Source organism: Acanthochromis polyacanthus, chromosome 13 (genome assembly GCF_021347895.1).
Source record: "Acanthochromis polyacanthus isolate Apoly-LR-REF ecotype Palm Island chromosome 13, KAUST_Apoly_ChrSc, whole genome shotgun sequence".
NCBI classification, from domain to species: Eukaryota; Metazoa; Chordata; class Actinopteri; family Pomacentridae; genus Acanthochromis; species Acanthochromis polyacanthus.
In genome coordinates, this window is record NC_067125.1 from 26,761,662 (window position 1) to 26,772,896 (window position 11,235).

An 11,235-nucleotide genomic window follows, 5' to 3' on the forward strand; every position below is an offset into this window, starting at 1 on the left:
AGTGGGTTGCATCTGAATTTGCTGCAGCTAGGAGTTGTAAACACTTGAGACAGGGCAAGGAGGGTTTTGGCTAGACGAACATTTCACTGTTTTATATCATCTGCTGGTTACTCCTGGTGCAGTCAGTCGGTGGGTGGTGAGTCTGAGCAGTTAGTTCCTGAGCAGTGAGGTAGTGCACTTGTTGTAATAGGGTGTCACAGTGAGACATAGTGTTGTGTCTGTCCGCTGGGGACATCGCATCATGGAAAACCGAGCACAGAGCCCAGCCTGTGCCGAGCTGGACGTTGCACAGAAGTTTTTCAGCATCCCTCGTCGTCGGAAATGAGTCAAGAAACTCCCAAAAGCGTTTTGCGGCGCCCTCGGTCCTGTCTGCACCTCGCGGCGTGGGAGAACGCACAGGTGCAGATTCCCGTTCATGTGTTAGAGCACACAGGGGCCTGTTTGTGCCTCTCCTGCTGGGTTTGTTAATGAAGGAGTCTAATTGGATTTTTTTTGGGTAGGTGCTGGGGCGTTCAGCAGAGGGCGGGGCCGGTCTGAACCCCCTGAAGAGAGGGGAGAAACCTGCAGGATGGCTTACCACTGGGCCCTTTTCTCTCCTGCTCTGTCTTCCCAAGGTAGAGGATTATTGTCCGAATGAGCGGCGAGAGAGCGTTTCAGGAGTTCAGCCTGTTAAGATAAAGGGCAGGTCATGCGAGGCAACACAAATTCTGCTTTGAATGTTGAGGGGATAATCTAGTGTAGGTCAGCCGGTGCTATTCAAACTCCATCCGCAGCATCCATGAACTTGTGCAAAGTTGTTCTCAAACATGTGAAAGTGTGACTGCATTTGCTGAGCTGTGTTCTGCCATGCCCTCTTCCTGTTCAATGAACTGACTGAATGAAAAAAGCGGAGCCTGAGCCTGTCAGATATGCCGTGACAATAGCAAAGAGAAGAGGGGAGGTTCGGCAGATTGTTTTACACCAACAAAAGCGGTAAAACACAGGGAGCCGTGGAGCGAGGGTGAATGCAGGTTCACCGTCCCTCTCGCTCCTTCCCACCCTCCCTTGTTCCCTCTCCCTCTGCTGGGCTATTGTCCGACCTCCCCGTCTTCCGGCTGGGGCTGGAGTAGTTCCCGATGGCCGCAAACAGGATTAGGAGCACCCACGGCTCTGGTCATTCTCTGTGGATTTGGGAATGTTACTGCAGCTTGGCTGGGCTATGGTACTTTAATTACCCTGCCACCAGGGGGCCTCAGAGAGGCCCGGCGGGTAACAAGCAAGGAGCGGGGGGAAAACTTCTGTCTTTACAAGGGAATAATCCCTGAGCCCCTCTCATCGGGTCAACCTGGACTAAGCACTGACAACCGCTTTTAACCTTGACTGTGAGGCTTCAGTGTGACATTTGAGTTTAACATTAGAAATACATTACTTTCAAAATCAAAAAGTTTAAAAAGTGATTTAAAGATACTGTTATTGACATGCTGCAACTTATATTTCACAATGATCGTGCTCCACCAAGCTGCAAAGCAGAAGAGTCAGAAAAAGGGTTTTATTTGATGCCAAAAATGAGGAAAAAAAATATTCTAAATGCAAGCACTGGATCCATAAAACAGGTCACATGAACAAAACTCAAGCTACAGTGACAAAATGACCCAACAATCCAAGCAAAACTCAAAACTGACCCGAGAAAGAGACAACAAAAGAGAGCATGCATATGAGGCTGATCAGACCTTATTAAGACAATGGGGGAAACATAAAACACCAACATGTAAATTAACCATGAGTAAAACTAAACTGCGTGGTTAACATGCCTAGTTAAACTAACAAACTTGATGAAATCAAAAAAGTATACTCAACACGATTTAAATAAATCACATAATATTTAAATCACTCACTCCCCTTCCCCCTCTCACTTAGTATAACCCGATTAGCAGCTCTGGGTATATAAACCTGTTGCTTCCTTGAAAGCAGTTTTTGCCAGAAGCTTTCCAGAGGACCTCAGCAGCAGAAGTAAGACAACGAAGATCAGGTATGACTTCAGAAACATGAGGCAGAATTTACAAAAGTTAACTAAATGTGCTGCAAATGGAATGAATTTACTTACAGTCAACACTAAATATACGGTGAGCATGTTGTTTGAAATGAAGAATTATGTGTTGTTATTGTGTTTGTATGTGCAACATGGCTGTCAAAAGTGTTTCAGTTTAAAAAGTGGTGTATGGGGTTACCAATGTCTGTGACTGCTAAGTGCAGATAATCATTATTTTGAGAGTACTGCAGACTAAAAGTCAACTGATTTTGGCCTAGGCAATAAATATGCAGCATTTTTCAGATATTTGACTTCTTTACTTTTCTCCCCTGATTTGGCTCTATTTTTTTTTTTTTAAATTTCCAGGTCACAAAATATTTACTTCAAGATAAAAATCTGATGTTTCTACTTTCTTTCTCTGCATAAAAGTGAAATAAATGCTAGTCAAGCATTAGCTGATGCTAAAGTTAAACTTTGGTGTGTTTCTCATGACATCTTGTCACATGATGGAAAATAAAACACATTTTCTTCACATATGTACCTTTAATGCAAAATCACACGGGTCATTAGCTCAAGTTGGCACAACAGTCTTTCTTTACCGGAACTAAAGTGGTTAGAGGCCAAACTAGTGGCTCCTACAGGCTGAGCAGCTTTACACATGTAACCAGACCAATAGGATTTGAGATGAAAAGCTTTTTCACTGTCATTGGCGTCCGTTTCTGTGGTTCAGATGTGATAAAATGTGGGCACGCAACATAGCAGTTTTACCAGATGTTGATTGATTGTTGTCTGAGCGACAAGATCAAGGCTACGGTCATTGCTAGAGAGGAGCGTCACTTTGTTTAGTTGGACAGTATTTCATTTTTTCATGTCCTTGTAATGTCCATAACAGACCTACTCAGTGGCGGCTGGTGGTGAAATTTGTTGGGTGGGCTAACAAATGCATAATACCGATTAAATGGTTAACACAGCTGCAAAAGCAACATCACCTATGATACACACAGTTACATCAATTACAGGTACACTATACTTTTTAGTGCTCTACATCAACACTCTCTCTCACTCACACACACACACACACCACACACACACACACACACACACACACACACACACACACACACACACACACACACACACACACACACACACACACACACACACACACCACTACAAAATGTGTTCCAGCTGCAACGACTGCGCACAGATAGCGTGCTGCAACTGTCTTATTACAACTGTTTGGCGACATGTAGTGCAAAACACGCCTTCAGCACAACAGATGACCTCAGCAAAAACAAGGTGTCACAGTCCTTTAACAGGTCAACATGGGCCTACCTTATTTGAAAAGAAGCTCAAATCGATGGCGGATGTGATCCCAGTCTCTTAACTTCCAGCTTTTCCTCCAAAGACATTGAGGAAAATGGACATGAAAGCAAATAATCCACCTCGTTCATGCTAACGCCCGCCATAGCTTAACCTTTTCTCCCTCCTTCCCAACTCTGGCAGCACTTCTGCGTCAACTTGCTGCTATTCGTCAAAAGTCAGTGGCCTGTGGGCTGACTGAAGTTACCCCAAATGATCAGTAAATCACGGGGGCGGGACATGACACCTGTCAATCACTTACAAGAACGAAATGAATGAAAGCGGACTGTATCGGCTGTGGCTGTAAAAAATAAGCCCATTTAGAGATACTCTGTTTTTCTTTTGACTGATTGGTGCTGTTGCTACCTTTGTTTTCACCTAAACTTAAAACAATCTGTTGTAAGTTATTTAAAAAATAATTTTCTCATCTTTTTTGTGTTGGCCTGGGAGGGCTTAGCCCTGTTAGCCCATTTATACCAGCCGTCCCTGGACCTGCTGCACCTGCTAATGATTGACATCAGTGAATAAGATCACATCTGATTTCATGCGTCTCTCTTTATGCATTATTCTTTGTGATACTAAGAGGAATTCAGCTTTAGGCCTTGTGTTCGAAGGGCGAAATGAAAAAAATACAGTACAGACTGAAAATGCCAACATCTGGACCTGGCTTAATGTCGCTGTTTGCTGTGTGTGCGAGTGCATTTGTGAGTCCCTGAGTGTGCGATGGCAGATACAATGAGTGTGTATGTGGCTGAGAGAGAGCAGGGTCTGCAGAGAAGGAGGCAGAGTTTGGGCACAGACAAAGGTAGGCCTGTGTGCCCCTTCCACTGACGACCTGTGGAAAATTCCCTGTCAGCGCTGTGCCAAGACGCCTGGCCCTGCGAGGCGGGACTCCAGAGGAATGTGAGAGGCAGACATGACCAGGAGAGCCAGCCTTTATCCAGGGCCAGAGAGGGGAGAGCAGGGTATGTCCTGAATCTGTGGTCAATTTAAACTCATTGATTTCCCTTTGTGATGAAGAAAGCAGTTTTCTTTTTATGACATCCATCTGCCTCTGATAAGGAAAAGAAAAGAAGGACAGAAACAAAGCAATAAAACCAGAGCTTATTCCAACAGGTTGCTGGTGATTTCCATCTTAGTCATTAAAAAATATAAGAAATCCAAGATGGCAGATCATTTTTTAAACTCACCGGCCAACTAAAGTGCTGCTGCTCCGCTTTCTGGAAAACATATTGCAGGTCTGCATATATACAGTGCTTCCAGTAAAGTATGGAAATGTTTACGCTGGATTAGAGGTTTGATTCCGTTGGCTGGCGGTTGTGCAAAGATCACCAAATTGCAATTCTAAGAAATAAACAAAAGAGCAGAACAAATAGACAATGCGAAACACATTTTTTTTCCAGTTTTAGGCAAAGTAAATTTCTGTCTTAGGGCTGTGTTTTGTCGCCAGAATTAATTGAGAGATACAATGTGACATGTTAAATCCTTTCTTTCTTACTTGTTCGCCATGTTTCTGTATCTTATTTTTAAAAGTTACTGGAAATGGCAAAATTTTGAAAAAAAAGTTGCCCACTTTCATGTAAAAAGTTTTCATGCTTTACCCTCTGAGTAGTCTTTGACTTTCTCAGCAAACAAGTTAATGCACTGGGGAGATGGGAACATGTTTTTCAAATAACTTCTTGACGTAGGGAACATTTAACTCCCATCACTGATCAGCTGTTTCTGCTTCTTTCATTGTCTTCGCCTGCAGACAGCATGAATCATGGCCCATACCAGCTGACACTAATAGATCAATTAAGACTTGCCAAATCAAAAACAATTCTTGAAGACCTCTAACCAGTATGTATACAACTGGGACATGCTATCTGATAATACTGCATGCTGAGTTTTGAATGTCTTGCTCATGATATCTATCACAGTCTGCAGTGTGAAACCACTTCTTTGTGTGGTCTCTCAGCAGCTCTAGCAATGCACCGTGGCCTTGAGAACATGCATAATAGGATATCCTGGTATTTCTGGAATACTGCATTTGACAGCTTATATATTGGGACTTAATAAATCTTAGTATTTACCCCTCTTATTTCCTTTCACAATTGAATCAGAGTCAATTAAATAATGACTCTTTCATGTCAAAGTAAAACCAGATTTCTACCAAGTAATGTCAATTAATTAAAAATATAAACCTTAAGTAAGTAACTGCATCAGTATTCACCCTCTTTAAAGTGACTCACCTAATCTGACACAGATGCAGCCAGTTAGTGCTAGAAGTCACACAATTAGTGAACCAAACATTGTCTGAGTGCAGTGAATGTGTCTCATGTAATTGCAGTATAAATACACCTGTACGTGGAAGGTTCTGGCGAATCATTGCTCCTGGTTATGACTCCACCATGAATACAAGAGAACACGTCCAACAACTCTGTGAAAAGGTTATTATAAAGGATACATTTAGGGAATAAGTCAAGAAAATTCCAGGTTTCTGAATATCCCTTGGAGTCCAGTTAAATACATTATTAAGAAATGGAAGGAAAATGGCACGTGTAAATCCTCCTAGAGTAGGCTGTCCTCAAAAAAACACAGAGTGAACAAGCAGGAAAGAGACTAATGAGGGAGGCCACCAAGACACCTATTACTCCTCTGAAGGAGTTAAAAGCTTCAGTGCCTGAGATCGGAGAGACTGTTTATCCAGAAGCTGTTTCCTGTCTTTTCCAATCCAAATTTATGGGAGAGTGGCAAATAGAAAGACACTGTTGCTAAAACTTCAGAAGTAGTCTTGACTAGAATTCACCAGAAGCCATGTAGGAGACTCTGAAGTCAACTAGAAGAAGGTTTTCTTTGGTCTGATGAGCCCAAAATTGAGCCTTTTGACCATCAGACAAGACGCCATGTTTGGCTGACACCAAAACATTCAAACACACCATTGTTACTGTGAAGCATGGTGGTGGCAGCATCGTGATGTGGGGACGCTTTTCAGGAGCAGGTCCTGGAAGGCTTGTGAACATAGAAGTTAAAATGAATCCTATAGAACCTGATACATTCAAGATTTGTTTTCCAGCAAGACAATCACACAAAGCAAAAGGTTTACAGAAGTGGTCTAAAGACAAGAATGTGAATATTCTGGAGTCAAAGTCCAGACCTCAACCCAACTGAGAATTTGTGTTTGGACTTGGAAAAAGATTTTTCATTCATGATCGTTGGTGCAACCTGACCAATCTTGAGCGGTTTTGCAATGAAGAATGGATAAAATTGCAGTGTACAGATGAGTAAGGATGTTTGAGGCCAACTGAGGCTCAATGCTGTAACTGCAGCCAAAGGTGATTCCACTAAAAACTGAATTGAATGGGGGTGAATAATAATGGCGTCACCTGTTTTACATTTTAGATTTTGAACTACGTCTTTTTTGTAAGTTCTTGTCAAAAAAGCCAAATTCTATTAACCACGATTTGATGTTGAAAAGCAATACAAGGGGAAATTGGGGTTGAATAGTTTTATAGGCACTGCAGTATGAGTATTGATTTTGTTTCCAGCTTCTTCTACTTTCTTTATTAAAGCCACACATAGAGTAGCCTATACCGTCACCTTCTGCCGACATTATGCAGCCTGGTTTATTCACTCCAAATGGTTAATGGAAACAAGCCTAATTTTTTCCCCCAATTTTCTGCAATATTTCAAAAGTTTGCTTCAAATTCACTTGACAGTTCTATGGAAACGGGTCTGTAGTAAATCGTTCCAGTTACAGTATACATGTCGGTTTTAAAGGGTGAAAATGAAGTAATAAAACAAGGCAGAAGCCAGTGTAAATATTCTGCATCTTACCATGAGGGGTGGAAGCAGGCTGTGTCTTGTTTTCGGTGGCAGATGGAATCACTGAGTCATCTCTGGTTCGCTGCATTCAGTGTGGTATTGTCTGCTGTCCTGTGGTTTCTGGTCAACTGTTCCACCAAAGCTCATCTTTGTCTGCTAATTCAAACAACTCAAACCCTCTAAACACTTCCCTTTCTCCTTCACTGCCGCCTCATTTTAGTCAGCTGTCCTCAGGCAATTCACCTGGTCGCCCGGCGTCAAGGTGTCAATCCGGACCAGGTGTCCCTTTCTACCCATCACCACTCTGGTGAGGCATGTCTGACCTACAGGAAGTTGTCAAACTATCCAGCGCCACCTGCACTGGAGGCCTGCAACTCCTCCAACCTTCAAAACCTCTGCCGCTGACGCTGGAAGATACGCTACAGTGACCGCCAGCTTCCAGGAACGGAACTGCTTTAATGTGCAACTTTGCTAATGAGCATGAGTTATGTCTGTGGATGGACATTAATAAGGAATTGTGAGCAATTATTAGGACAGCGGGGTGGCGCGCTGATTAGAGAGGCTGTCTCTCCGGCAGAAAGACCTGAATTCAATCATGTTTGACAGCGAGATCCCTTGGGGTGCCTTTGTGTAGCTGATCTGGCACTACGATGGCCCCGAAATAACACGAAATGACCAAATTTATCCCCTAGAATGGCACTGTAAAGTCTGAATGTTACTTATACGTAATTTTTTGGTTGTCCAACAGCTTCTTTAGCATAGAACAGCGATCAGGTGCTGTATACTGTTCTCATTGTGTTGTCAGAGGTGCAGAGAGGAAATTGTCCCGTCTGCCAAGCCTCTGTAGATCCTGTCAGAGGCTCCGATGGGGCTACCGAGCCTCCTTCAATCAGGCCCAGGAGCCGCCAGGACCCTTGCATCTGGTCCTGCTTAGGGCAGCCCCCAGCCTCTCCCAAATAATGCAACAGCCATTTGCTTTTTCTCCGCTTCTCTACCAGAGCGAAGCTGCAGAAGGGCGCTAAGACAAACTGCTGGGTGTAGCTCCTCTGCCGTGCTACCAAAGCATGCGTGAAAACAGTCGGGGTTTGTAGGAAACACATGCTCAAATACATAAATAAACACACATATGGAGACCCACGTACACAATGGAGAGAGGAAAAGGTCAGCTCTGCCTTTACCCCCACCCTTGTAGACATTCCTGGAGCACCTGCACTCACTTAATATTTTGGCAGGAGTGGGAAAAAAAGCTCCTCTGCTCAGCGCCTGTCATGTTTGTTCACTGAAGGAAACAAGTTTGGTTTTAATTAGAGTCCCTGCCAAGAGCTGAGGTAATTGCCACTCTGTATGTCTTGCTTTTCTTTTTAAAATTTCTTTTCTTTTTTTGTTGTTGGTTCATATACTTCATAAACTGAGCTGAGTGGAGCTGAAGAGAGGGAGGGGAAAAAAAACGGGATTTATCTGAGCATGCGTTAAATGCGGTCAGTGGGTGCATCCAGGCTTGAAATTGAAAATACAGGAAAAACAGAAGGTCAGAAACCACAGACCTGGATTGTCATTAGTTATACAGGAAGACACATTAAAAAATGTGGATAATTCTGTGCTCATCCCACCTCTGTCTATCAGGCTGTCCAACTCTGAACAAGGTGTTGCCCTGAAGGGGTTCCAGGTTATTTAACCCACAGCCATCCATCCACCCCCCTCCTCCCCACCTGTAACCCAGCTGTGGCCTTGTGCAGCTCATGAAAATTCCCACCAAATTATTCTGACAAAACAGCAACATCTGTTGCAGGGAGACCCCCTCCCTCCCTTCATTACACACACATGCAAACACAGTCATTTACATATAGAGGGTCAGCTCTGTTTGGAGTTAATGGTGCATACACATGCTTATATACTTGTGGTGGCCAAGAGAGCTAAACACACTGCAGCTTAATGGAACACAAATGAAGAAAGACATCTTCAGCACTTTGACAGCATATACTGTAAACAACATAATGGAACCTGCTGCTGAAGAGTAAACACAGACATGAGAGAGCTTCTTCTGCGCATTAATGGAGTAAAAGTCTAATTCCAACTGAATATCTTGAGTAATTTACAGTAATAATGAGTCGGTCTGAGCATTTAAGCGAAAAATAAACTAATGTTGTGAGCTTGCAACTCTATTGAGGAATGTTTGACTTCATCAAATCATATTCATCTGTTTTTGTGCCACGGAAACTTTGTGTTGTTGCAAGATGCACACAGCTGTTCGTGTATTCGCTCTGCGTGCCAAGACTTTATGATATGATGCACGAAATTGTGAGTAGCAACTTCACGAGCAACCAAATCAATGAACTGCTAGTATTTCCTGAATAACTTCAAATCCTTTACAACAATGGGTTGCTTCAGGACATATCTGAAAACGCTAGATTAACAAATCATTAGGAGATGATTAGTTCAATAATTTGTTTTTTGTGTGTCATAAAGTTAAGAGGGGCTGCTTAAGTACCGCTTAAGGGTTTGTTTGCTATGACGCATCTCATTGGCCAGACTTTACACAAATGTTGGGTTTATTTCAATAAATATCGGAAGTTGAAACCTTGGAGCTAAAGAGCAAAAGGGAAACAGCCATAAGAGCAGCATTAGAGCATAAGTACAAGAGGTGTGAAGACAGTTAAGCCCATTGCACCAAGACTGCTGCTGTAAGGCCAGTTGGGATGCAGATCAGTCATGATTAGACAGTTGAGTCTGGTTTTGTTTCTCTGAATTGCTGAGTCATAGTTAGTCCAAAAAATATCATGAAGAAAGTGGTCAGTATGTCAGTTTCTGCTGTGTATAGTGTCATAATTCCTCATTCAGGCAGTTGATATTAATGCATGATTCGTTAATTGTCCGATCAGTCCTGATTTGTTCTTCACTCCTCAGTGGAGTCATAATTTTGTGCACTATTCTGTGAAGTGTTGTCACTGTGTATGTTGCTCTGGAAGATATACAGTATGTTTTCTTAAACTTCCTTGTGTTTTGACTTTTTTCTTCCAGTTTTGGAAGATAGAGCAACCAGAAGTCTCTCTCCAGCCATATTTTTTACAGGCAGTAAAGCAGCAGTAGCCAAAAATCTGGAAGCAGAAGAAAAAAAAAAAAAGCAGAATTTGAAAATAGAAAGCTTTTTTCCTGCAGTTCTCTCTGATCTGAGTTCCTTTCACCAGACGAACAAAGGCTTCAAATGCACAAAGATAATCGAACATTTAAGGCCAATTGCTTTCATGTAACGTTCGCAGGTCTTCAACTCAGTGGATGGACATGAAAGTTGTATTTGGAGAAGTCGCTGTTGCGCTGTTGAGTTGGTTTAACTTGTGCATGTCCAAACACAGCAAGAAGTTCTTAATTCTCCAGATATTCCGTGCTATGTGCAGACGTTATGCTTGACAGACCCAGGAAATATCACAAGTAAACAGCAAGTCACAGTCAGATTTTTCAAATATCCAACATGATAATCTGTAGCAAACTGATGTATATCTGATGCAGTATGGAGACTCAACCTTTAACGTCCTTTTTGAACACCAAATGTGGGAAGCATGGCCCTAATTTATAACTTCACCCAGGTTTCAAATTCCATCCTCCAGAATGAAAGTCCTTCATCCAACCGTTGTACTGCCGCATCCTCTTCTCTTTGTGGACTTTAGACTACCTCAAGTGATCAGTGAAAAGCCTTGTGATGGTAAAAACTGAAAACAGAGTCAAGAAGCAATGCTGTGTCCAGAAAATTATGTTTCTATCTAACTAAGTAATAGTTATACAGTAGATGTTATTTGTGACCTTTGACATCAGAAGGAAACCAGTTGGAAAGAACCAGAGAGACCAGAGGCTATCAAAGAGACTATCAATATGAGACAGAAGTTTTGTTTTGCTTCAGTTTTAAATCGCTGTCTGGTTAAGTTTAGAGAACAAACTGATGTAATTAGGTTTAGGAAAATATCCTGTTCAGCACTTTTACATGTTGGCTTGGTTAAGTTTTGGCAACAAAATTACTTAGTAAGGGTTCGAAAAAGTATCATGGTGAGGGTTAAAACAATAACACTGTC